At 39.4% G+C, this 27457-nt stretch overlaps 1 protein-coding gene across 1 annotated transcript in view; it reads right to left on the bottom strand.

Moving 5' to 3' along the window:
- The window catches only part of LOC128875347 (RNA polymerase II elongation factor Ell), a 163557-nt gene that overhangs the window by 48515 nt on the left and 87585 nt on the right, over positions 1-27457 (bottom strand). The window lies entirely within an intron of this gene.

Consider the following 27457-nt stretch of genomic DNA (forward strand, 5'->3'; position numbering starts at 1 on the left):
TCAGAAAAATTATTACTTATTTTTAATAAATAATTTTGTCTAGTTACTGTGGAAATGGAAATTAAATACCTGTTATGTTAAAAATTCAACGAAACGCATTTTCAGTGGAAGCATTCCTCCCGAGATCGTGGCTGGAAGGATAACCACTCAGAAAATGATAAGTTTGATGCTCTCGTAGGGGAAAGCAGGGTAATGACGCCTGCCGGGTAATCCCGGCTACTTTTGTTGTGGGAAGCAGTAAGCAGCGCGACTTGAACGGTGACATTAGAGCTCTTATGTCGATGGCTGTTTTACAACGGTAAAAGAAATCGAAGCACGGCCGCGGAGATTCTATTGCGACACTCCGTCTAACAAAAGAGTTTCAATCTCGATTATAAAATTTAATTGCTCGGTTTTCAACCAAGAAATCTCAGAAAAGAACGATACTATTCTTCTTTAACCCATGCGATGTAACAAGATTGGAACATTTTGCAATATGGAGGATTACTGTTCTTAGAATTCCTGCTTACATAACTACGTGAAAATTCTAAAAAAGTAATTTATAAAGCTACTCGCAATACATGCCTCAATTTTAATAAAAATGATCTCGAACCCTACATTTTGAAATATGTGTTTATGAAGCGCGCGTAAAGTATGTTCAGCGCTTTAGTAGCACGTGAAATTAAAAAATTCATTGCACAGCGCGAGCAGAGCTGACAGCCATGATTCCCCAGCGCGAAATAGTCATTTCGAAAGGATTACGAGAAACGGTAAAACAGTGAAAAAAGTGAGGCAAAGGAGGAAGGATGATGAGACGAAGTGGGTTCGGGTTACGCTGTAAACGACCTTAAAGGCGGGTCGAGGAGGCGCGGACCGTTGCGATAGTAACCTACATAGCGCCGGTAAGCACGCTGGGCTGCTTAGGCTTGTTTACAACGAGGCGATACCAGCGAAGACGACGAGTCGAGTTACGGTTATGAATCCACCGAGCTCTGATTCTCACACACAGGTGTGACTGATGCACCTGTCCATTTAAGATTGACACCGCTGCCATTGATGCTCCTAACGCCATTTTACACAAACGAGGAATCCAAAATGGAAGTCCGGCTACTTCGACGGTTCGTGAAATGAAATTCTTGAGAGGTGTGACCTTCCAAGGCAATGTTTAACACTATTTTAATATCTAATTTAGTATTTCTATATAATTGTGAAAATATGTGTCAAAGCAATCTGTTTTCCATCAAAGTTAGTACCTTAACGTAACAATATGGCGAGTGAATATTTTTGTTTAAACTAGAGTTTCAAATAATTAAATGTGAAGATAGAGAATTAATTTCTACGCCCAATAATTGGCAAGTACAGTTACAAACTGCTAGAACAGCAACAATAACTGAGAACTAAAATGATCAATTTATTTTTAATTCTAAATAGGTAATTGTTCAAATACATAGATTGATGATTTAATCGCTCTAAGAAATTCTTCCTTTTTCTTTAAAACTTTATCTGCCTAGCACATTATCCACGAAGTGATTGCCATCGATCACAAGTACACCATTTCGCGCTACCACCTGAGCAAATATTTATGGTTTGCGATGAATCGTCAACAGATAAGCTTGTCGTGCACCGCGTATCGGCAAAGTTATTTCTATATTTCCATTGCGCCATAAATCCCCCGTTTAGAAACGTTCAAACGCAAAAACCATCGCTGACAATTCGACGCTACTTTCCCGTATCTCGTAATACGACGACGGGGAAAAACAGCCGAAAGAATTTCGAAGCGAACGAATTTTCGCTCGAACAATAGCGTGACGTCAGGTGCATAAATCCTGAATGTAAATGTTCCGTAGGTAAATCGAACGTTGCGATTAGGAGAGACGAACGCGTTCGAAAGCGGAACGAAAATTTCAATGCGTCAACGCGACTCGGTGCTGCACACATAGTTGCATTTACGATGATTATGCAATGCGTATTGCTTGCATATGCATGCGTGCAGGACAGTTGCTTTCCCGTTTGATCCAGTATCACGTGTCCGTGCCTCCGTATAAGAAACGCGAATCATGCTACGATGTGAAATTAGAACTGGAGACTTCTCGTTCTATTTGTCTGCGCTCGAATACTGCTCGAATATTTCATTTTTATTTTAATAATTGCATAATTTAATGGCTACGTAATGGGACACTACCTGAATACTTGAGAATTTCATTATTGGTTGAATATTTTTAATACTCAACTAATTACATTTGGCAGTTGCAACTCTAATTGCAACGAACGATTGCAGCATGTAGTATTTAAATAAATCACCAATATTGGCATTACTTAACATTCAAGTGCTATTCAAGTACATTCGAGTATTATTCGAAGGTTTCATACGTTGCAATTACTTAATTATAATCGAGGTGCAATTACATTTGGCGGTTACAACTCTAATTACAACGAACGATTGCAACATATACTATTTAAATAAATCACCAATATTGGCATTATTTAAATAGTGCATCTATACGAACATAATCTTTCACTTGAATAATAATCGTACTTTACTCATACTATTCGAATATCTGTAACGTATTCAATCTGATTGAAAAGCCAGCACGTTCCTGCACGTATTCTCTACGGATTCCTACGAAGGGGAAATCGGAAATCCCCAGGACGCCATGTTTCCCTTTTTTTTTTTTATCGAAGAACGAGACCCTTAACGTGTTCGCACCGCATCGATGCTATCGAGGCTTCGAACCGCGAAGCGAGGTTGTACACTGTGAAACAGCTCGCGCCATGTGTCATGCGTGTCAGAACTTCTTCGTTTGTTACATTTCTTTTGAGGTTTTCGGTACCACGGCTCCGTGCAATCGTTTGTGGGAATAATAATGCTCGAGTGAACGGAATAAGTGGATGAAAAATATTTGCACTGTTAGAACTCGTGTTAATATTCGAGATAGATTAGAGCAATGATGGCTTCCATCTTCCAATGCCTTTGAATAAAGGTCGTAAATTCAGCGGTGAACGTTGTTTATTCAGTTAATAATTATCGACTTATCACAGTTTAATGATGGATTGCGTCAATGGTGAACGGTACGGCAAATACTGATAACATGTATATTAAGTTTTTGCTGGAAATTCGAGGACTATTATAAAATCTGTATTTTACGAACAATTTGTTCGTAAACAAATTGGTTACGAACCAATTTTTCGAATTTAGGACAAGCATGTTAAGTCACTTGAATAATATTGTATTATTTGTTGCCGTTTAAAATATTAAATTTCTATAAATTATAATTAACGTAGTTCGTCATTGAATTACAGAAGTTACGATGATATTTTTATTAAGTCGTTACAAGCAACGTGTAAAAATCGTTGTAAATTCTTAGCTATAAAAGAAGCATGCAAACAAATTCCTTTATCTTTATTTTTGGTAATAATTACTTTCATAGCAACCGTAACAGTTTTTAAGATATCCTTGAAAAACTGATTGTTTAAACTGGAAAAATATTGCGGAGAGCTTTCAAAAAAATATCACATTGTACATTTAAACGAAATCAGCCCGATTCAAATACTTTCATAATCGAATCTAAAGTGTTTGGCCCAAGCGTCGCGCGAAGGAAGCTTCCGATAAACAGGAACGTGTACTTTGCACGCTGTCACGCGATTTCCCCGATTATTGTTTATATAGCATCTCGACTCTTTCTTTTCTGCATTGTTTCTCTCTCGCTCTTTTTGCTCTTTATCACGGCTCGTCTTTAATCGTCGCGGGGCCGATAAACAAAATAATTTATCTTCGCGCAGACTCGAACGCCACCAGCGGACGGTAAAAAATGACCGTGAATATCTTCTAAGACCACCGCTTTGCATTTCAAAGCCGATCTATTAATAAAAGTATCGGATTCGCGTAACCTTGAATGGAGTCACAGGTTGAATGAAGTTCAATTCGTTCCGCAACCACGGACGATAAACATTCGCAATTTCGTGAAATTTTATCGCGCAAACTTGACTATTTCATCGAAATTCAACCGTATAAACTCACTCCCCTTAATTTCGTCGTATAAATATTCCACATTCTCTGAAACGATTGTAATTATTTCGTTGCTCATTGGTCATATTGTGACACTCTATTTAAATTATCCGTATAATTTACGCTTTATAATTTGCAAGGACCGACGCTCACGAATTTTATACAGTCGCCTCGCGGTCGTTGTAATTCGATTGCGATTCCCGCTCTGAAATAAACTTTAATTATCGAGTCGGAAGGTGAGTGCAATATTTAGCACGACACGGACGACATTAAAATCCGCGTGGGCGTCTGCACAAACGTGCCAAGAGAAGGGATGCTGCTCGGTGTACAATCCGACAATGAGGCGCCGCGTGACGTCATCGACCGTCGATATTACACCCTTCAGAGGCGTTCCACCCCACGTACGACCGACCAACCCCTTTTCACCGTGCGCCATCCTACGTTTTCTCTCGATTACGTGACGTTAGGAACTCGTAACAGGTTGGCATTTTTGGATTAAAATCACTAGGCATACAAAGCACTATCAAATAGTCGCCCTTTCCCTGCGAAACGACGATCCATGGTAATTTGAATATTGCCGTTTTAAGGGCGAAAAGGTAGCGTCGTTGAATGGTCACACTAGGAATATTTTGTGATAGTATGTTTGTTTACTTGTTACTATTAAATATTTATATCATAATAATTCCTCGAGTTTAATTCATCGTATTTAAGCCAACTATAAATAATTCAATGCTGATAAACAAAACAGTTTATACGAAACAAAATAGTTCAATGAGTGAAAAGATAGCTAGGAATATTTTGTGATGCGATGTTTCTTATTCGTTCACTTATTACTATTCAATATTTATACCATAATAATTCCTCGAGTTTAATTCGTCGTATTTAAGTAAACTATAAATAATTCAATTAAACAATTGTCTCGATCAAGGACAGGTTGGTTTACACGTTCGGTGACTTTGGCTCGGATCGATGCAACGGTGACGTCAGTGTACCTCATTTTCAACTTTCTCCACATTTTTGGAAAGCGTTATTTACCGTAGACGTTAATTGACCGCTCGAACATTGCTCGGCGCGATATCGTATTCGTTTATTTCGCTCGATCTCACATTTTTCAGCGGAGTACTTTCGGGACACGTAACTCTTGCGAAATCGCCAAGCTCCAGATTACTATAAGCCCCGAAAAGCGCGTCTCGTTTCCCACGAATGTTAATCGCGTCTCGTTTCCCACGAATGTTAATCGCGTCGCGCCTGGTCGTCGACGAAAAGAAAGAAACAAAGAACGGGTAGAGAATCGAGCTGGGAACATTCAAATGGATTTTGTATACTTTTTAAATCGATCTCGATACTTCCATATTTTGAATTGGGAATCTCGGATGAACTTGTATATTTAATATCGTCGATAGGAAATTTATAAAATTTATTTCATGATATGAAGTTACAAAACAGAATACGTAATATGAAATACGTAATTGCATCTAAAAAGGAAAATACGTAATTTGAAATACTTAATAGAACATAAACAAACAAAATATGTAACATGAAATACGTAATATGAACCGATGAGAATATTAATACAATATGAAGTTTGTATATGTTTTGTTACAGTTTTTTATACACTGCCATTCTATCGTATCTCACTCGATTTCGTTTTGAACTTTGACGATATCAAAATATGAACGATTATTCAACGTACGAATAATTATAATTCCAGTACGGACTACTGAATCAATGTCAAGTTATTGTGTCGGCAATAAAAAAAAAGGACATGTTACATAAAAATTAAAAAGAAAGAATAGTAATCCCTTAACCCTTTGGCCAACGATTTACTCCAGGTGAAAAATTCCTTACGTACTTCGGTACGACGTGTCTGACTCGTGCTTTCATATTCTACTAAATTTCTACTCCGCGAGTCTCGCACGTTGTCACAGGCTAAAGCGTTAAGAACACGTCCGTAATTATTGTTTCCCGACTCCACGACCGGTACAGAGCATCGCACACAAATTTGTCAAAAATGCCGACTGTTCGACATCCTCCATTCGCGTGCGAGAGGGAACGCACGTCGGCGCGCGCGCGAGAACTTCAGCGTTAATTAAAGCCCTCCCAATGACAATGGAAGCCCAGAAGAGTAACCAGTCCTGTCAAACAATTTGCCGGTAATTTCGCGACGAGGACGGCGAAACGAGGGAGGCGTCACCAGAAAACCGTAGAGAGGATCCTTTGTCGACGCCGTGTTGCGACGATGCGTTTATTTCAGTCGAGCGTCGCTATTTCTAGCGGGCACCAGATCGAATATGCTTTTTCGTTTCTGGCGCGACGAGTGGCTCCTCTTCCTCGCCTGCTGTCCTCATCTCGCCTTTTCGCGCCGCCCGCAGCGTCATTCTCTCCGCGTGCGATCCTCTCGGCTCGGACGCACAAAAATACAGGCAAAGAGAAAAGGTAGGAGGACGGAGGCGGAGATCAGCTGTGTCGACCGACGTATAAATAATTCCTCGGCCCACTTCCACCGGGTGCAACGAGCAAAGGGTACAGTCGACGACGCCCCGCGTCGTCCGCAGCCGCGAGCACGCACACGTGCAAACCGTGGACGAGGGTGTTATTTAATGCTCTGTCAAAGCACGGTTCCTATATTTCAACGAGCCTCCCTCTTCCACCCATTTTTGGGACTGCTGGGTGCGACGGTGCACTGTCGGAGGGATGAAGACGTAGCCAGAAATGGGTTTTAGTTTGTTAAGGTTTACGATTCTTTTCTGGGTTAGGAAAAATACTTGGTGCGGGTATGAATTCTGTGTTTTTAATTTAGAAATTAAATTGTAGCTCTTGACTGTGTTTTCGTTTAGAAAAACACGGAATTAATCCCTGCATTTAGTATTTTCCCTAACCCAGAAAAGAATTGTAACCCTTAACAAACTAAGACCCATTTTTGGTTATCCATATCGATAGATGACAGGGGATTTCTTTAACCCATACACACGTAAAAATGATCCGAAGATATTGCTAAGCCAATTTCGTATTAAATAATAAAGATCGAAAGGTTTCGGACGCAATCGTTTCCATAGGAATCACGACAGGCTCGCGTAGGATGAATGGCGGACCGCCACTACTGGGATTTAAACGCTTTCTTAGGGGCGAGCAGGTTCGTGTACTACGAGGTCGATTCCCAGGGGTTTTACGACATTGGATCACGTTGATGTCACGCATTCAACGACCCATATCGGAAATCTATCGGTGTTTATTGCCAAGGGTGGCTGCAGACGTCGCAAACAGCACAGGAAATCTAATCGTTTACTTACGACTTGGGAGTTGCCACTGAATTACTGTTTTGATTGCTTACCTGCAACAGAGAAAAGAATTCCACGTTAACATACCGAATTTCATTCAGGTGTGGTGTTGTTGGATGGAATTTGTAAGTAAATAAATATTGAGATTAATTCATTAATTAGTTATTTAAATCTATATTTAAGAACGAAAAGGAAGGAACACGATTTAACTTACTATTAAATTAATTGAGCTTATGCCAAGAAATATTAGGCTTCGCCAAATACAATAATTATTTCATAGTCAACGAACGAAAGAAGATATAGACACGAATCAATTTTTACTATAACTGTTTTTGTAGCAAAATACACGGACAATTCGGGTGGTAACGATATACGACTTCGAGGCTTAAAGAATTAACGAAAAATGTTTGTCGTAATTTAATTTTCAGCAAGAATCAACGGAGATATTTCTTAGCCGACAAGGCACTTAAAAAAGCGCGTTTCTGTTCGCGACAGCGATACCTCCGCCATGGTATCGATATCAATATCAGATGTCGATATCGAGTGCCTTACCTTCTAACGCGTTTCGATACTCTCGAACGGGAGCTCGATCATCGAATCGCTCCAATATCATTAGTATTGGATCAGCCCCATCGGTGGGCGGTCAATTGACGCCATCGAGAAGGCTTCGGTTGGGAAAACTGGCAAGAGCGCGGTGGGAAGCGTGGATGGAAACGAGAAGAAAGCCAATTGGCAATGAGATTTCTCATTACTGAATAAGGACAGAACCGAGGCAGCGATCCGAGAATTCGGAAATCGGGGCCTGTGGAATGTTGCACGTGATCGGGTGTCACACGAGACTGGTTACTTTGTAAACAAGCCAGAGTGCATGTCTCTCGACTCAATTCAAGTGGCGAATTTCATAACAAGGATAATCCATGAAATTCAAGCATTGATAATCGTTTCATTTTGTTCAATAATATTCTAATTATTAAATTTATTATACATTGTAATAATTACATTTCATTTCTTCATTTCTAATGCATTCTAATTATTGAATTTCATTTATTAATATTCTAATGATAAAATTTCTGAAACATTCCAATAATTAAATTTCGTGTAATCATTTCTGGTCATTTCATTTCATTTCTTCGTTTCGAATCATTTCATTTCGTGTAATAATATTCTAATAAATTCATTTCTAAAGCATTCTAATGATAAAATTTCTGAAACATTCCAATAATTAAATTTCATTTAATCATTGGATCAATTTTCCTTATCAATTTTCATCTGTTCAGCATACGATGCATTAAAGGTTTTTAAATAGGAGTGGTAGTAAATTTTAAGAAGAACAGAAAAATCATCTCATATAATTCTACAGTTAAGACGTTAAATTAGTAAATAAATAAAAATGTATTTGTAGCTGAGACTACGAACTTCCTGTACAAGACTCATAGGAAAAATGCATTCAAAAATTGTGTGTATATTTTTATCTATATGATCATTATTTTATTATTTATACCTGAAGACGTTAAATGAGTAAATAAAATAATACATGTACACCTGAGACTGTATCCATGCAAGCTTTACGATGACGTATGACGCACCTAAGAACCTGCACTTAAAAATTGTATACGACCAATTAGAAAAAAAAAATTGCGAGCAATTATGCTATAATCTGCTTCATACATCAGAGCATTCGCATTAAGATGTTGCGCTGGAAGCACAGCTAGGGTATCATAACCGCGCGTTTCTGGTTTGCTACTCCTTTACTTTCAACGACACCATTAGCGACGTCGATTTGCATTCGCATGGCCTTCAGAAGGTATCGGATAGATCTGCGAACGAACGGCTAACGAGGAATTGTACAAAATGGAGTAGTAGGTGTTCGCGTGCAATGTTTATCGATGTTACGTCAATCATTGATTATTCAGTGCAATCTCGAGCACATATTTTAAATTGAATCAGATAGACAGAAATATGTATGCGAGCGGTATAACAGGCTGATTGGAGAATCGATTGTTTATACAGTACATTAAAGAAGAACAGAAATAATATTTAATTTTTAAACTACGAGCATTAGAAAACGATTGATATCAGAGCACTAACGACTGCAATAGATCGATTAACTTTTTTGTAATCGCCTACCTCGCCATTAAACGAAAACGTGGCTCGATTAAACCGAACGAAGTCGTATTTTTTAGTATACATTCTGGTTTTTGTTCATTAAGCATTGTTCTGTATATTTGAAGATATGTCTATTCTCCTATAAAATAATTTATTTCTTTACTTAACAATTTTCTTCATCGCATTACTCTCACGACGTATCTGAAGAGAGAACAAAAATTTATCGAAACAATTCCTTTGATTAATTAATAAACCTAGTTTCAGAAATTCAAATTGAACACAGTGCGCCGTGAACACGATATCAGGAATAAATTCAGAATTTAAATGTTACGTTAGAGGATGCGCTTTCGCGAAGAGAAGACAGCCGAAAGGGCGTAAATAATGAAGGAATCGCACGAAATCTTGTGCTTCGATTAAATATATCAAGTTTCACACGCGACCCGATATTAACATACAGTTTGGCTCGGTTGCCCTGTAATCGCGGCACCGATACCTTTCACGTTTAACGTTCGCGTGAAAGTTATCGACGATAACAGTTATTCAGCTGAAATTAGACACAAGCTTGTAAGACGTAAACAATGGTAGGAAGAAGCTCGAAGACGAAAGAAGTACAGTGAAACTCTCCCATTGAACACGTTTTACTTCTACCCAGTGCAATTCCACTTTTGTATTCCGGACCGGCGTTATGCACCACCGATAAAAAGGAAATCCTATTCAGAAAATAAGAACCAACAGAGACACGCATTCCAACGCCACAGAAACGCTATCGAGACTCGCAGAAAGCAACACGACGAGTAACGAACCGTCACTTATCGATGCAGTGTAATATATGAGAAACCAATTTTTGTTTGTTGCATTTCATGCTGGAGGAGTGTTAAGCGATGAATTTTTTTTTGTGTTAGAGGATAAACCGTGGTTTGGTTCGATGAAATAGGCGACATTTGTTTGGAGTTTTCGCAAGATGAAAGTGGGAGTTTATACGGATTTGAATTTATAATTTAAATTATTGCTTGGTGGAAAATTATTGGTCGACGATAAGTGTTTGGGGTATGAGATTTTATGGACCTCGTCTAAAGAAAGAGTTTAATTGTGTAATAAATTAAAATTCCCTGAGAAATATTAGGGTGACGTGAAATTTTCTAAAATCCTTAAATAGGTGCAGGATTTAAAATCCTATTTTGTAAGTAAGAGGAACATACACGTAATACTGAATTTGAAGATAAATCCGACACACTCCAATAAATATGACGATACAGTTTACGTTTAATTTTCACAATTTTCAAATACCCAGCATACAGATGAGCCTCTTACAGTAAAACATTTAATTGAAGAATGTCAAAATATACAACACGATCGAGTAAAGTTTAAACCTTGAAATAGTTACGCAGATAAATAGAATTTCTCAAATTAGTCAAGATATTAATGAAATATAACATGTTAGATAAATAATAATTAAATTGTAACCACCGACGTGGTCACTAATAACATTATAGTCGACGTGACCTTAAATAAAGTAATTAAAAATATATACATATTTCTGTTCTAATGTATGACAAAATGAAATATTAGGTTGTCCCAAAAGTTTCTTTCGTAATTTGCACTCGATTATTTTGTGCGGTAGTGTTTATATAAATAGACAATCTAATTTCTTAGATGTCGATGTTGTAACAGTAATGGAGCAAAATGAATCGTGCACAATTCAATAATGTAACATTAGACATAAGATATTGTGTACGTATTTCTTATTAATAAAACGAAAGAAACTTTTGGGACAACCTAATACTTCCACCGCCCGGGAAGAAGCATAAAATCAAGCACATGGACGAAACGAGTACGAATGAGCTGCTCCAATCACGGGCTAATAAACTCTCGAAATAATTCGCTTGCCGCCATTCCACCGGCACCGATACGGTATCCATCGCGTTAATTGAAAGGAGAAAGAATTCCGATAAAGTTAGCCGCCTATATGAGGCGCAGCGCGATAGTAACGAAGCCAAAGGAAATTCGTGTATGGGGAACAACGGTATGGCGAGCTCCATTGAGTGTAAAGCCAGCAAGGTAACGGTTTCCGGGCAAGGATGTGGCACAGCCTACATACCTTCGTCACAATGTAGGAGAAGGAGGTTGGAGGAGAGGAGGAGGCAGACACCACGGGCCAGAAGAAAAGAAAAAGAAAGAGGCAGCAGCCACCGGAGGCAGCGGAGAAAGATACCACGAGGAGAGCAATGAAAGGAATAGAGACAAATAAAAATATGACTACTACTGGCCACCGAGCAGTGATCTTGCCGCTTTCGTACCTCTGATAGTCGACACAGCTCGAATTCTATGAAATATACACGCTGTTCTTCGTAATGACAACAGTAATCATTCTCGATTAGGCATCGGTCGATGTGAGACACTGGGTATATCAGTCAAAGAGGATTGTAACGAACTCGGAGAGGTGGTCATTTCTCTGCTGCATCGTTTTTACATTTTTATTTTTACTCTACAAAAAAACACTCCTGCTCACAAGTATGTGGACACCTTCAATTAAAGTAGGTACTTTAAAAAGTTAGGAATTTATTAACATATCTCGTTTTCAGATTTCCTTGACCGAATTGAAAAAAGAAAATGCGAAAAGAAAGCGTCGTACACGATGTGTTATTTAGTTTGTGTTGCATTAGAGAATGTATATTTGATCAATAATTGATTTAATGCCTCGTCAGTAATAATAATAAAATTGTGTGCGTTAGGTTTCCTTATAGAATTTCAACATACAACAATAAAGAAAAACAAGCTACCAAATTTCATTCGTGTGCAACTTACACATTTATGTATTAGATTTCTCGAGCACATTTCTCGAGCACGTTTCTCGAGCATTGATTTACAAAGTACATTACTCATGCATTTTGCATATTCCGCATCAATATGCACGAAAAATGCATAAAACTGATAGCTAGTAAATACATCAACACAATATCTCAAATCCAGTGAGAGGTCACAGTCTACGTGAAGCTGACAGCTTTTTTTAAAAAAATTATCCTACAGTTCACGGACAAATTTCGTCTCCGAAAATGGACGAGAAACGCGACGGGGAGAAGAGAAAAATAAGAAAAAGTTGGGAAGAAAAAGTCCAGAGCCCGAGAGCGAGCACACACCGTGCCGACTGACATGTTTCTTATGCGCGCGGGGTTCTGCAGTGAAAGGAAGTATAACGCGGCTGGTACATAGTTACTTAATCTCCGTTTGACAGAAACGAGGTCATTTTTATCGAGGCCCTCGTGGAGCCGATGCGAGAGACCAACGCCGTCGCTGCACGTTCCCGTAAAATGATTCTAATCGTGCGAGCGCCGCGTAACAGCCGTTCATCTTTCTCTTTCGCCACGGAACAAACAGACCTGCGCTTCAATTTCAACGCCGTTGTCCACGAAGCGACGGTTTAAACATAATTACGCCTGTTTCGTGAGAAGAACGCAACCGTGGCGTTTATTTTCCAGTCTAACCTCGAAGGACGGGCGTTCAAAGGTGCTTGGAGGAATTGTTAATTAATTGGGGGAAAAAAGAATGTCGATTGCTTGTTGGAAAATAAATATTGGGCGTAGGAATTAATTCTGTGATTTATATTCGATCCTCTGTTACGTTATATTAGCAACCTTTTAAGTTTTCAACGTGATTTTTATTATAACGTATGCTCATATACTGTCAGTCTTATAAATATTTGTACCCTCTATTTTTATGAAAGAAATTTGTCTAATTTAAATGATAGACTTCACGTATGTGTATATTTATAATTACAGATTTATTTAGAAACGTAAAGCCATTCGTTTAAATTACCAACTGAGTGTAAGTCTCAACCTGATGGACGTTACAACTTGTTTACAGTTCCTCACAAAAGGGTACACGAGAATAAAATTTGGTCAACTTAACTTTTTTTTTATATTTAAATTTCAAGTCGCGTTAACAATTCATGCGATTTTATACATTTACATCTAACATCCATGTATAATTTTCCATTGTGCTGCTTGGTGGGATTACAGTGTGTTTATTCGCATGTACAACCCTTTACTTGTATTATAATAACGATTTAAAAAAATTATAATTACAGATATTTCAGTAAATATTTCTGAGTATCGTGTTGCCGCAACTCTATTTAAAAATATCGAGATTTCGAATCGAATTAATCGAACCGCTTAAATTTTTACGAATTTCAGTCTTCCGGTCATCGCGTTAAAGCAGAAGAATTTATTTAAAATTCAAAGATTGAAGGTTGAAGAGGAGGAAGAGGTTGAAGGAATTCGATTCGCGTCTCGCGGAATCCTGGACAAAAATCTTCGCCCGGAGCACGGCATCGCGATAGATCGCTTCCTTTTTTTTTTTTCGCGGCCGCCATTAAATTCGTTCGTTGCCGGACGCGAGGGCCCACGCCTTGCAATACGCAAGAACACTTTCGCCGACGTGCTTGCTTTTCCCTCCTGCCGATCTATAAGTGCGTGATCCCCCCCCCCCCCTCCTTTCCCTTCGCTGCTCCCCCCCTCCCGTCCCCTCAGTGCAATCGACAAGTCGCGGCTCTTTAACCGAACAGAAATGTATCCCTCTCCTTTGAGCCTCCCTTCCCATTTTACCATCGCCGTTTCCCTCCAAAACTCGCGAAGTCGTTTCTTCTCTCTCGCCACCGTTTCTCGCTCTGGATATCTGGCTTCTTTGTCCCTGTCCCTCGAGCTATCTCTCCCTCTCCCGTCGCTTCTCAAGAATCCGGATCTAGTCTCAAGGTTTACATAAAGGAGCTTGGACGAAGCCCCCGTTCTTTTCTCGGCGTGCTACGATTAGCTTCGTTCGTCACCGACGATTTTCTATTATATTTCGTTTGAAGACCCGCTAACGATACTTGGGGGTTTCCCCGTCGCGAAAGCGTATCGTATGCGCGGCAGCGAGGCGCGGAGAACGTCCAAGCCTGAGGGTTCAGGGCTGCCCTCTGGAAGGACGTAAGGGTCGAAGGGTTGTTCGGTAACGCTTTACCGATCGGTAGCCCGTTAATCGGCTTTTTTCCTAAAACAATGCTTTGGTAAACAATGCTTTGGTAAACAATGCTTTGGTAAACAATGCTTTGGTAAACAATGCTTTGGTAAACAATGCTTTGGTAAACAATGCTTTGGCAAACGATGCTTTATTACTCATTAGTAATATAACAAGCACGAGGTTCGGGGCTGCCGCTGCCCTCTGGAAGGGCGTAAGGGTCGAAGGGTTGTTCGGTAACGCTTTACCGATCGGTAGGCTGTTAATCGGCTTTTTTCCTAAAACAATGCTTTGGTAAACAATGCTTTGGTAAACAACGCTTTGGCAAACAATGCTTTATTACTCATTATTAATATAACATTTCATGTTTCCATCGTTATATGAATTATGAAATAACTGAAAACGATTTTAATAAACAAAATAAATACTGAATATTACTGACGTTGTAAAAGTAAAAAGTATTAATAACTTTAATTATAAGTGCAATCGCTATCTATCAGTAAAGGGTTAAAGTTCAAATTTTGTCCCGAGACTATCGAAGCTTAGACAGTTCGACATTTGTCGGAGTATTTCATTTTTTTTAATCTCCCCAAATTCCATCTAAATATATATTATTCAAACCCCCCCCCGTCAGGACCCTTACGTAATTAACGAACGGCTCCAAATATTACATCGAGTTGAGCGATGTAAATAAATTAGTAATGCACGAAGTTGATCTATCCTGATGCATCTATTCAATGAATCGACACCGTTAAATCGCAATAGCATTTATTATAAATTGTATAGACTGCCGTTTTACTTCTTGCGCGAATGACGCAATTAATAACATTTTTAAACGGAAACGACTGCACGACATTGATACTGACCGACGTTTATCTACTCTGCCCAACGAGCTCACCGAGGACGGCTCCTCTTTTTCTTCATTCAGCTTCGAGTTATTAACGCGCAAAAGAGAAATGATTACGATTAATGAATTTCAATGCTGTTTATCGCGCAGACTGACCTCCTTGGAACATAAAGCGAAAGGAATGTTTTTAACGTACAGAGAGAGATAAAACTTCCTAATTAACGGATATAAATAGCCTGATAAGTGTTTCAGTAAATAATAGATTGGTCACGAACAATGAATTTACCTGGATTTTCAACGCGACTTTCTCTATCCGTCGATATTTCTGAAATATTCAGTAGGAGAGTAATATTTAAAACTCTGACTGAATTCAATGAAACTTTCATTGGAATTGTAGCTTATCGAAACAGTTTAAACTTGTATTGTTCGATTCTAAATAGCCAAATCTTTTAATTATTATTCGAAATTTGTAACAATTAGACGTAGAAATTAATTCTGTGCCTTCGCATTCGTACATTTATAATTGTAGCTTAAGTAGAAATACTTACTCGCCATTTTGTTACGTTAGGCTAACAACATTCCACGTTATTTTCAAAAAGCACAGAATTAATTTGTACACCTAATACATAAGAATATTCCCATTTCTGTTTTTCACGTTTTCCGCCAATTTCCTAGAGCTCCAATGGCCTTAATTATGTTTGATTTCTGTCTGCTGCTGAACCTAATCTCGTTCTGCCTGGCATACGCTCGCGTTCCGAGCGAATGGAAACGCGTGTTCGTTGTTTTCTTCGACAAGCTTTATGAAAGTCAAATCAGTCTTGCAATGAACGCGTTACATCGTGTAGCTGAAAAAACCATCGCGCTTAGATATTTCGAATCGACTCGAATACTGGTTGCTGGAGATCTGGCTCGTTGAATAAATTTACAATTTATTTTGTTCATTTTCTGATCACTCTGCGAGATGCAAACACGCATACATGCATTGTTATCTTCTCTTCGCGATATTTTTTTGTTTAAAGTGGACTTATTCCATTTTTAAATATAACAGCTGAAATACATCTAGCTTCAACCAAGAAAGATGGATGTCTTATGTCACTTTCATAACGAATGACTCAACTGTTGCCTAGCCAGGCGTCGAAAACTGTTCAGGATGATAAAGACGAGAGCAATCTCGAGATAAACGTATACGGTATCGACCGTTTGGCGTTCAATCGCGTCCACGAGTCGCCAGTTCCTGACATAGACACATTTTCCGCGGAAAACACGTCAGACCGCTGTTTAACCCACTGACACACTATTTAGCTTCCCGTCGCATCGGATCAAACGCATCGGATGTCGAACGAACGAAGACGTCCTTTCCAATTCAGGGATTGCCGATCGAGATTGGTCATTTCTGCTGGTCGCTTTATTCCCTCCCTCTTCGAGACATTTTTCTCACGATGGGTCACGAAAGACGATCAGGAAGAAAGTTATCGCCCAACTATTTCGTTTACCGAAGCTAAATCTTGGCCACCCAAGCCAGATAAGATCGGCAGTGGTCCTTTTGCAACAGTATACCGGTCATTCCCGATGGGACTTCCCCGCTGCATGGCGCCAGGGGCGGATCTACCGGGGGGGAACTAATGAACTTTGATTTCGGACATCGGAGAATAGCATCCAACGGCTCGTTTATTGGTTTTTTAATTTTAATAATATTGGAATGTGTAGAAAACAAATTTTGTTTGGTTTTGACCATTTTAGTGACGAATATATCGTATATTCAATGGACTACGATTTTTTCACCAATTTTATAATAACATTTAAAAGGTGATTAGCGTTTGCCAATATTTTTAAATTAATTCGAATGCAAACACTTAAATATATATATATATATATATATATATATATATATATATCGATATAGGTGAGTCACTATTTGTTTGCGTTTGAAAATAGCAAGGTTTAACTTATATATATATATATCGATATAGGTGAGTCATTATTTGTTTGCGTTTGAAAATAGCAAGGTTTAACTTAAAGTTCAGAACTTAATATCTCTTGAAATATTTCAGTGATTAATGTTCTCTCAATTTCTTGACACGTTCTTTTTTAAATTTTGTATTAAAACACGTACAAATTCCTAATTCATGAGCCCCGAATACAAATAAAAAATAATTAAAACATTCATGTTATCATTCTTTTTAATAAAATCCTCTTCCTTCGTACTTTACAATTATTTCATGCGGAAAACGTCTAACACGAAGACACACATATTTTCATGATAACGAGATCCATTTGGCTTTCATAACTTTACATGAAATAGCGATTTCCTTTCGGAAAACGAAAGGGCCCCTTAATAAATTGTAATTAGCTTCACGCCCTGATAATTCTAGATCCGCCACTGTCCACCGCGAAAACACGCAAACATAGCAGATAAGATAGCGAAGGCTAAACGGTCAGCGGCATTACCGCGTGTTTTCCTTGTGTCGTCTTGTATCGCGATAATGGAATACGTAATGGAACACTCGAGTTTTCGTGAATCTCGAAAACTGGACACTTCTATGCGTCTCGAATACGATTCGAAACGCTTAACCCTTCGCACTGCTAAATTGGTCACTAGCAGCAAAGCCACTGCACTAATTTCTAATAAATAAATATAAATAAAATTTTGTCTCGAGACGATTAGAAACTATAGAACCTAACATTTGTCGTATTACTGATTTTTGTATTCCGGTCAAGATTTACGAAATCTCACGCTATTTGTTTTCATTAATATTTAGCTCATAAAATTAATTGTTGAAGTTTCTTAGCGAAATGCTGTCACCCATATATGGGTGACGTGGCGTGCAACATGTTAATAAGAGTACGAAGTCGTGAACAAAATTCATAATAAAGTTTCTTAAAATGAGAAAAGGAGGTCAAGAATGAATCTGATATTTCTGCAGGCAACAAAAGAAGAACGATGCGTATAAAATTATTACTTCATACTCCTACGAACGAGGCACGTGTTTCGAGCTGTTATTCCCACCTTAATTACGAACCAAAAAAGCTGCGTACTCGTGGAATTAACACTTCTTCCTTAACAATGCGCAATTACGATAAATACCTGCGATGAGAAATTTCTTTGGGAACATGCTCCGTCTATGAAAAATTTTCGTGACTTACCTGAAACAAAAAGAAAAAATTAAATTAGTGACGAAGAACAACAAAGTTGGTTTCGATTGGATCGCGCTTAGTTTTATATTCTTTTTTTAAACTTGTGATAAAATTTCAAGGCTTATCGAGTGCTTCGTTAATAACGTCTTTATTATGATGGATTGCTGAATAAATATTCATTCGAAAATGTTTACTTTAGAGCACTTTGATGTGCACACAATGAATCTTTCTTAAAAATAAAAAAAAGAATACAAATCGAGTCTACTCGAATTTTTAAGCAATGGGAACATTTTTGCAGAAGCATCGTGAATCCAATTTACTCAAATTCTTCAGCAGCAGAGTTGAACGATGCCTACTTAAATTCTTGAGCAGCAGAGTGAATAGAGTCGAGAAGCCTCACGCGCAAGAATCTCATGCGTTGAATGGGAAATACTTAAGAAGGATTCTCGCGGGGATTAGGCCTCCGATCGTTTGGCGCGCAGGGGGTGCAAAAATCAGGCTAATTCGATGCAAGCGTGGCCACGGGAAACCCGAGCGTGCAATTCCATCGCGATCGAACGGCTGTGCGCCGCACAATACGTGCGAAGCAACGGGTCGCCGTCGCGGCGGCGAGTGAAAGTCATTCGACGGTAATGAATTCGGAATTTCAGTAACTATGCAGAGTTTCGAGCGTGCGCTCCACGAAGAGACAGGTAACAGGTTCGAAAGCCAAGATTCGACGCGGACGCAAAACCTGCCGGACCGAAGAGACGTACCATGCGAAAGAAACAAGGCTAGGAGACCATTTCATAAGCTTACTCGAATATTTTATGAGCTACTCGAATGATGTCAATCGGCTTTCGATATTTATTTGGATCTTGTTAAATATTGTTAATCGAACATACGAGTACTTCAATATTGGTATTCGGATATTTGAATAAGAAGGTAGTTTAATATTGGTATTTGAATATTGCTATTCAAATTAGGTAAGAATTTTATATGTATTTAAGTAATATGGCTATTCGAATATTGGTATTCAAATATTCGAGTATTCGTATGCCATTATCGCAATACATTTCTATTCGTACATTCGAATATTTCAATATGAGTGTACTACTCGAGTATTTGAGTATTCAAGTACGCCTTTCGAATATTTCAGTATTCAGATATCACTGTTTGAGTATTTGTATATTCAAATACAACTCTTTGTATATTTGAGATTTATGAATAAGACCATTTGAATATTGGTATTCAAATATTCGAGTATTCGAATACCCATATTCCGATACATTTCTATCCGTACATTCGAATATTCCAATATGAGTGTACTACTCGAGTATTTGAGTATTCAAGTACGCCTTTCGAATATTTCAGTACTCAGATATCACAGCTTGAGTACTTCTACTCGAATACATACTCGAATAGCCAAACATTCGAAGGTGGACCAGTCGAACAGTTCGACCTTCGAATAATCCAATACTTCAACAGTTTCGCTTACTCGAGTTCAGTGTTCCAGTATTCGAACTGTATTCGCGGACTGTTCGAATCACCGGAAGAGTTCGAATGTGCGATCGCGGAGTTGAAAGAGTAGTACACCGATTCAAGAAGGGAAACGAGCGACAGATAAGACATCGAGGTGGAGGAGGAGGCTCTGAAGAAAAGGAAAGCCTGTAACGGGAAGAGAAAGAGAAAAAAAGAGAGAGAGAGAGAGAGAGAGAGAGAGAGAGAGAGAGAGAGAGAGAGCTGAGAGGCTATGGAGAAGGAGAAGGAACGAAAGAGACATTACATGCAATGCAGAGGCACGCGCGCGTGCGAACGATCGTTTCTATCCGCGCTCGCACGATCGCTCGCGGAATTTCCGGCCTAAATCGTTCCCGCGGCGAGCTCGTACGACCTTGCGAGGATTTCACTCGAGGACTCGGAAAGCGAGATGCGGCGAACACCGTGCGCCCACGGCTCGGCGAGAGCCAATTCCGTTACACGACTAGACTAGACAGCGAATCGTTTACGTAAAGGGTTTTCCAAAAGAGGATTTAGGAATACGTTTTTCAATGAAACGCGAACGATATGGAACTCGTACGATCGTTTCGTTTCACATGGAAGCATTTACGGGAGAAGAAGTTACTAGACAACGAAATTCTAAAGCAAGTTTTGGAAAACTTTTACTTCGTTGCTATTTCATTTTCGTGGAGGAATTCTATGTGAATATTTATGAAAATAAATTAAATGTTCTTTTTTAGAGTAGCTATTGATACTTATATTTTTTTGGGGGAGGGGAGGGGGGAATTTTTGCTTACTATTTTACAATTCTTCTATTTTATATTTTTTAATTATAATTACTTGTTTCGTTTTACATGAGTTTTCAAAATATTCTTGCCTACTGTTACAAACCTACAAACAACCTCATGAATGTATTGTCTACAAAACTATTCATTTCAATACAATATGACTAATTTACCTAAATTATGAATTTCTAAAAATTGCACTTAAGGGAACCACTGAACTGACCAAAAACATTTTATCTCGACTATTTATTCAGACTATTCGGACTATATTTATCTAATATTAATTCAAATTCCTTCCAACAAGGATGGAAGTTAACCACAGAACAATTTCATTGGAATCGAACACAGCGAAATGTCAAAGTAATCAAGTAATTCCACTATCAGAATGCAATACCTCGGACACATAACGCACCGTTGAGAGATTGTTCCTATAGCGTTACACGCGCCCGACAACCGTGTCTGCTTGTAACAAACGTTCGCCGATTAAGAATTAGAAAGGAAGCTATTTCGATGGTAATGGATGATCAGACAGGCATACCGGGCTTTTCGATAACTGTATTCGCAGCATTCGAATGCCTGACGTAGCAAGGCATCCCTGGCCCGTGCATTCCAAGGAACGTAACGGCGGTCGTCAAACTTTCCTTGGGAAGAAGGAATATCGTATCGTCTCGCGACGGCATACTTCCGGTTCTACGCTCATATTTCTTTCATTCGCCGTGCAGTGTTACCCGTTCACGCGTATCGATCGCTTTTATTTATTCTCGGATATTCGTGCAACTAGTGTAAGAACCGGTTGGCAAGGATGCGTTTCCTCTATCAACATGTTGACTGCCACGGATGTTTTCCACCTTTAGGAATTTCCTCGTCACCGATTAAAATTATTTTACAGAAAAATTATTTTACAGAAAAATTATTTTACAGTGAAAACTTTAATTTCAGGCGATGTTAGTTTCCGATTATTGCTCTTGTTTCGTAAAATCAGGTTCAAAATTGCAACAATTTCGTGGATACTATAATTTATCTTTCATTGGTGACTTGATACCTTCAGGTGTATCGTGCCACTCAGGCCTAGTCTTCTTCCCAAGTATTGTATCTCTTTGGTTATAAAAGATATTTACCTAAATCTTTCCTCGTTACTAATTAAAATTATTTCATAGAAAAATTATTTTACAGTGAAATCTGTTATTTCAGGTGATGTCGGTTTCTCAATTATTGCTCTTGTTTCATATTCAAAATTTCAGGTTCAAAATTGCAACAATTTCACGGATACTATAATTTATCTTTCATTGGTGACTTGATATCTTCGTGCCACTCAGGCCTAGTCTTCTTCCTAAGCAATGCATCTCGTTGGTTATAGCTGTTATTTACTCAAAACTTTGTCCTACATTCCGCATGTGTATCTTGGTGTCATTGTTTCCACCGTAATCACTGTATTTACCAACTGATAACGTCGTCCCAGCCGTTATTTTCCGAAAGCGTTGCTCATCGTAGTTCTTACTTTCTACTCCAAGTCTGCTTACTCATCTAGGAACTAAAAACTAGGTAGGTAACTCTAATGCGCAGCTATGGGCATCAGAAAACTACGTCCGCAGCACGTTTTTAGCCTCAATAATCCACGATGTCGAGTTGTTAGAAGTCGGTATTCGCAACTTGGGCATAAATTACTGTTAGGCTAGGCGATAATAGTTATATTGACCCTTGCTCTGGTTTCAAAACAACTTCGAGAGAACTTTAGTAGCAAAGTAATGGAATTTATTATTTACTGGCAATTTAATTCGTGACTGGACTGTGGACCTTTATGCAAATTTGTACTCTTATAGACTCACACATAGAATTCAGATTTAAATGAAAGTATGTCTCACGGTATTTTACATTCTCGACAATTCTAATTTCATATTAATAGTTGAAACTTCTACAAAACTCTATGAATTTGTCTTTGCTCAAATTTTATTTCGCACGATTAAAAATCAAATACTGTGCGTATAATATCTTAAATAAATGTCCTCCTGTTCTTACTCGAATCTTGGCGCACTTCTCGATAGACTTAATTATGCTTAAGGAATCTTAATAATCCCTTTAAGCGAAAATAATCGTGCACCACTGGATCAAACGAACAGGATTCAACGAGTAAGGTAGGATGATAAAGGTTGTGGAAAAGATAACCGAGGCGGAAAGGCGACCTGTTTGGACAAGTCATCCGACTGGAGACGCGATCGATAAGTCTTTTATCCGTCCCTTCGCGTCCTGTCGACGATAATTAAGGACGACGCGCCGTCCCATCGAGGCGTCGCGTCGCGTCGCGTCGCGTCGGTCGATTTAGAACGCCCCGTCGACGTCGGATGCTTGCGTTTTTCAAGAACGCCTTGCTCAACTCTCCCACGAAGGAAGTTTGTCCTCGATTAATTATACCGTCTCCGATCGACGCTACGCACGGGTCACTGGTCAGACTCGTCGCTCGTGATATCCTCGACGGACCTCGATAGACAATCTCTTTTGGGGCCCTCTTCGCTTCTCTAATAATAGATACCGCTATATCAGCACTGAGACATTTGACGGCCCTCTAACGGGCACGTCGATTAATGATTATCCAAAAATCTGCGTAACGGTATCGACTGACGCAAACCACCTCCGTCAAATGATCGTGGGACGCGTGGCAGGACATAGGTCACGCCCAGTCGATGGAATCGTTTGGCAACCATAAAATTGACGATACCTCGCTTACGGATAGGTTTATAGTAAAAATGAGTGGAACGAAAGTAGCTGGGAATTAAATTTAGAAACTTTTTCGTTCTATAGAAATTTTTGGTAGAGCGGAGGATAAGCGAAATACCGAACCGATTCTTCGAGTCTTTAAAATTCCATGAACTTGGGAACTTAGTTTGGGGCGCTGAGCATGATCTTTATGATAACTCGTTTATCGTTGACTCTATCACGGAAATGTATATAATAGAAGTTGTTGTAAATTAAGTTTGGAAACTTTTTTGTGCTATACAAATTTTCGCTAGAATTCATAGTAAACTAAATATCCAGCCTACTGTTCTTGTCTTTAGTACTTTACGAGTTCGTTTGAGGGATCGTCTATGTAAATTATGCAATGTAGTTTATCGAGGCTTAATTTGTAAAAACAAAATATGTTGCAAATTGAATTCGACAAATTTCCTAGAATTCATTCAACATACACAGGGACAACTGTAAAGAATCCTATTAATTGCTTCTTTCCCTAAAACATTCTATCGAACGGTATAATGCTCCAAATCGCTTTGCGTGTCTTTCACACGCACCAAACTATCGAACGGTTAAGTGCAGAAACTTTTAAGACACATTCGGCACTTACTACGAGTCCTGCTCATTTATGCCGCAGAAAAAAATAATTTCAGTACTCCATTTATATTTCCTATCCGGGACAACGGTGAATAATTCAACAAGTTGGAAATAATCGTCGCCTGTATCGCGAAGTTTGCCCGTGAAGTTCGGATTCGATGTAGTTTTATTTAGATCTCCGTTTATCGTTGACCCGTTGTCTGGCCTTGGCCAATATTTATTCCACGATGTCGTAAATCCCTCCTAGCGGCGACAATCGAACAATCGCGATCGTTCGAGTTGTGGTACAGTGCTCGATGGTACTGTAACTGTAAAGTGGATGTATTTACCTTTGATAAAATAATCAAGGACTGCTATGTACTTCTCACTTTGGGACCACTTGTTGATTTGAGAATAATTAAATTTAATTCATAAATGAACAGGTGTATTTATGTATTTGGAGTATAAAAAACGCGAGGTGATTTTCTCGGTCTTCAATTCTTTCGGGTACTTGAAGATTCAGGTCCTTGAAGAAGGAGATGAAATACCTAAAATACCAGCATTGCTACATAAATACTCAGGTTTTTCTTAGTGTTCTAAATTTTCGATTTCATCCATCCTAATCGATGCAATTGAAAATTGTGCGACTTTGTACGAGAACAATTTGAATAAATGAAAACTATTAATCGGTTTAATAATTTCTCTTTGAACGAAGTCGTAACTATCTACACAAAACTTCCTATTTAGCACGAAAAGACCCTTTGCTGTCTTACGTCGGTTGAGACTCGACAGAACTGTACTGGAATCAGAAAATCTGGACTGCGAAGGGTTAACGGTTCTCATCGACCAATAGTTAGCGTTCTCTTCCACGATTTCCATCAATTGTTACCATATATACCAATAAAAAAAAATCGTTTCCATCCGTGGACGTTCGAAAGTTGTCGTCGAACAGCTGTCGCGGAAAAGATGACCGAAGGTAAATCACTCCCGGAGGGTTGAAATATTCATGCGTTCGTTCAGGAGGGGTTCTCGATGCTCCGAGCCGCGGTTAGGGCAACACGGAGGGACGAGGGCGCGCGCGCTGGCAAAGAGGAAACTAGAAAAGGGGTCAGAAGAGGGAAACGCGCAGAGAAACCCTCGATGGAACGCGGTGGGCAGAGGAAGAAGCCGGCAAAGGCTGCGGATAGATAGAGAGAAAGGCAGATGGGGCAGGGGTTGAAATAAAAAGAGAAGGCCTTTGGCCAGGAAAGGGAAACAGGAAAAACCCACGACAGGAGCGGCGGAAAGGAAACAAAGACGAATGACTGGGCGAGAGAGGGCTTAATCCCTTAAGGGACCTGCCAAGTTTGGAGGCAAAAAAAAAAAAATCGTTGCGTACCCGTGTAACCCGTGTGTGTGTGTGTGTGTGTGAATAATAATTTATAGTACCCATGGTATCGAGGCTTTCTTTGTAGAACGATAATTTATGGCAAATATCGGGCCGTGGCATGTTGGGGGAAAAATGAACACGTGTTTCTGGTCATTCGAGCATTTATTAGCAGCCCTTGTGATGTTTTTGAATATGATGTAGGTCTTTAGTGAATATATTGTAGAAATTGATCAGATTTTAATTGATTATTTTAAATAAATAATGTATACTCTTGAAATATGAAGAAATGCGTGTGCAATACCCAATAACAAAATTCCTTATGAATTTTAAAAGGAAAAAGATCCAGAAAAATACCCGAAAACAAACACTCTAGACTAAAATAGCCCCTTAGGCATCCAAACTGTTGAAAAATATTCAATAAAAATTTCAATTCATTATGCCCTACATATACTCTTACACCTGTCCAACAGTGCTCCAGTTACCCAATCCGACCTCAAAGACACTTAACCATCGTTGCATCCCCAAAATTCGAAGAAGAAGCTTCAGGAATCTTACTCCGCGACAGTCAAACTACTCAGATACATAAAGATTTCGATCTTTTCCATGCTGCACCGTGGTTACTCCTTTTAAGGGGTTAATCGCCATAGAAGGTAGGGGTGGAAGACCTCCGCGATGGAAACCTCTGTCGGGAAACGGTGGAAAGTGAATATAGAGTGAACGGTCGAGGTGGTTAGAGGGAGCGGAAAAAAAAAACCGCGAACGGAAAGAAGCACCGGAGGTAGACAACGCGCCAGGGAAACGGGCGTGCATATTTCATGCAAAATCGTCGTCGCGTTCGGTAGGAGGCTCGCGTGCAGCACGTGCTCTACTCGCCGATAGCTCCCGTCGGCGTCGTACCGTGGAAAGCACTTGTGTGCGCCTTCAGAGAACTCCATACCTCGAGAGTCTATACTGTAAGCAAGAGCCGGTGCATCAGAGAGGAGCGAACTTTACGAGCCTCTCCACCGACTCGTTCCTTTCCATCGCGGGTGAAACTCCTGTGTGCCTGCCCTCTGTTACTCGCCGACGAGGGGACCGCAGAGGGGGGAGGGAGAAAAATTGTTTTTAAAGCGCAAAGTTTGACAACGCACTCCACCGACCGGGGGAGAGCGCTCGTTAGAGGGAGCTTCTGAACCGAGTATTCGGTTGATAACGAATTGAACGAGCCGTCGAATTAGACGCGAGGATGGAGACGGGGGCACGCGAATTATGGTACGGGCGAGGAGGAGGCTTCAGCGGGAGAGGAGTTGCACTCGAAGAGCGACACACGCGTGGTTTATGAACTGCAACGTCGAAAAGGGCAAGAGGATTCGAAAATTGGGAGTTCTATTTGGGGGTTGGCTGAGAAATCAGGAGATGTAGGCATTTGATAGATCGGGGATGAAGATTACTGGTAGCTCTGAGGGAGAAAAATTGTTTTGGATGCTACAAAGTTTTGGAAATGTATTTCACTAACTGGAGGGAACTCGTAAAGGGAGCTCGTGGAGAGGAGTTACTCTCGAGGAGTGGAGGATGACAGTGGACTTCAATGTTGGAAAGGGTAAGAGGATTTGAAAATTGGGAAATTTGATTTAGAAACTGAGAAATCAGGAGATGTAGGTTGTAATAGATCAGGAATGAAAATGATAGGTAACTAATACAACGTTTAATTTCAACATTTAACTCAATGTTGAAAGGGGCAAAAAGATTTGAAAATTGGGAAATTCAATTTGGGGACTAAGAAATCAGGAGATGTAGGTGTATAATAAATCAGGGATGAAAATTCTTTCTGAAGAGCGAGGTTTGATAACATACACCATCATGTGGAAGACCACTCCTTAGATACAGGCAACGAGTAATCATATGCTTGATTAACAATCAAGTGAATTAACGATCAATCTAGATGTACAGATAATACATCATGTCCAGAGATTGCTGAGAGATTATCACGTGTCTCGTACGTTGCTAGAGGAAGCTTTAAAGGCGAAAGGGTACTTCTAGTGTTAAGAATATAAACAATCATTCACGCAGGTAGATAAACCGAAGGTCACTGCCTAGCCTCGCTAGCTTGCTACCGATAGTCCAATAAGAAGGAAACCTACTTCTTCGCAAGGGAAAAGCCTCGAAGGTGTCCAATATTCCTAACAATCAATTAAGAAAAAT

Source organism: Hylaeus volcanicus, chromosome 4, assembly GCF_026283585.1.
Source record: "Hylaeus volcanicus isolate JK05 chromosome 4, UHH_iyHylVolc1.0_haploid, whole genome shotgun sequence".
NCBI lineage: Eukaryota > Metazoa > Arthropoda > Insecta > Hymenoptera > Colletidae > Hylaeus > Hylaeus volcanicus.